The sequence below is a fragment of the Odontomachus brunneus genome, unplaced genomic scaffold, assembly GCF_010583005.1.
Source record: "Odontomachus brunneus isolate Ranch 3 - 2012 unplaced genomic scaffold, Obru_v1 Obru_scaffold_048, whole genome shotgun sequence".
NCBI classification, from domain to species: Eukaryota; Metazoa; Arthropoda; class Insecta; order Hymenoptera; family Formicidae; genus Odontomachus; species Odontomachus brunneus.
In genome coordinates, this window is record NW_022639498.1 from 1,996,365 (window position 1) to 1,998,048 (window position 1,684).

At 27.7% G+C, this 1,684-nt stretch overlaps 1 long non-coding RNA gene across 1 annotated transcript in view; it reads right to left on the minus strand.

Annotated features, from left to right (window-relative positions):
- The window catches only part of LOC116845007, a 1,315-nt gene extending 443 nt beyond the window's left edge, over positions 1-872 (minus strand). Inside the window, exon 1 of the long non-coding RNA XR_004378176.1 lies at positions 184-872. This is a non-coding gene — a long non-coding RNA (uncharacterized LOC116845007). The remainder of the gene's footprint in view (positions 1-183) is intronic.
- Positions 873-1,684: the final 812 nt, after the last annotated feature.

Here is a 1,684-nt window from a genome sequence, read left to right on the forward strand (position 1 = left end):
TGTTGCTGAATTCTTCTTTTTGATAACTTATAAAAATATTATATATATTACTTTCTTCAGAATATGTGATGTATTTTTAAATGACAAATTATTATTATTTTTAGAAGAGCCTGAAATCGGTAATCACAATTATATGTAACTAAATACTTCTTTGATAATGTATAAAAATTTTATATGTATTACCTTCTTCATTCAGAATATATAATGAATTGTTATATGAGAAATTATTTTTAGAAAAGCCTGAAATCCATTATAAAAGTCAGATACAGAATAAGTATGATTTAAAAGATTCCTTATACATTATTATACAAGATATAACTTAGAATTTTTTTTATTGGAGGTAGACGATTTAAAGTTTGAAATTGTATTATTTTCCTCGGTTGAATCATCGGAATCATAAAGACGTCGCGTAGGATATCGTTTTCTCTTTACACTATTTTCTAAATCAGTTTTTAAATCGCTAGTATTTTCTGCTTCTTTAGCTTTTCTATGTGCTACATTGAGATCATCTACAAAATTAATTTTGCGAGCTAGAAATTATAACTGATATTGCTTAATGTTTCGCTATTCATGGAAAATCTAACAGAAAATCTGATAAAACACTTTGTATAAGCATTAATAACGTTTTTTAATGAATTGGAGTTAATACAGGTTCGATATATAGTAAATACCCAGATAATTAGTTTGCTGATAACAACATCCCACTGTAGATCCATATCTACTATGTCCGCATTAAGCTTATGTTTTATGAACATCTGTTAAAATAACCTTATGGCAGGTTAGCGACAGGAATGGTCCTTTTCGCCGTCAACAAAGGTTATTATAACAGATGTTTACATAACACAAGCTTCATGGGGACAGAGTAGGATATGCATCTGCTATGGGATTTTACTAAGTAATTTGGCTATTTGAACATATACTTAATTTTACACACACACATATAACCAGATAACTAAACGTACATAAATAGATTCTGGGCAAAGTCTGCTACAAAGTTTTGATAGTCCAAAGGTAACAATTTTCACACAGAATTTATTCTTTTTAATGATGTTGCTAAGCTGCTGTCAAAATTGTTGACACAGCTTGCTGATATGCTATGCTAGCAGATAAATGCAGAAACTAATAGAATGTGTAGCAATTCTATTTAGCAATCTGTAGCGATGACAGTAAACTCTATCAACAAAATACGAATGTATTACAAACACAGATGGCTACAGTTTTATTGTGAGATCTTGATCAGATTTATTACCAATATGATATACAATTCTTTTATTTACTGCATATATATATATATATATATATATATATATATATATATATATATATATATATAGTATAGAAATTTAACACTAACAGTATTTAAAGAATAGAAACATATATAAAATAAGGTAATAACTATTCCCAGACAACATAAGTTCCGATCTACAATAGGTGTAGTAATCCTGTTGAAAATTTCCAAGTGGATTTCCACAGCAATCTATCGGAATCTATACAGGAAATTTAAAATCCATAGGGATTCATATAGGAATTCATGTAGGAAATCAAAATCTATATAGGCATCCACCTGGAAATTTGAAATCCATATAGGAATCCACATGGAAAATCAAAATCCATATAATAATGAAAAATAAAAATCCATATGAGAATATATGTGTTATTTAATATAATAATAATGTGGTGTTTA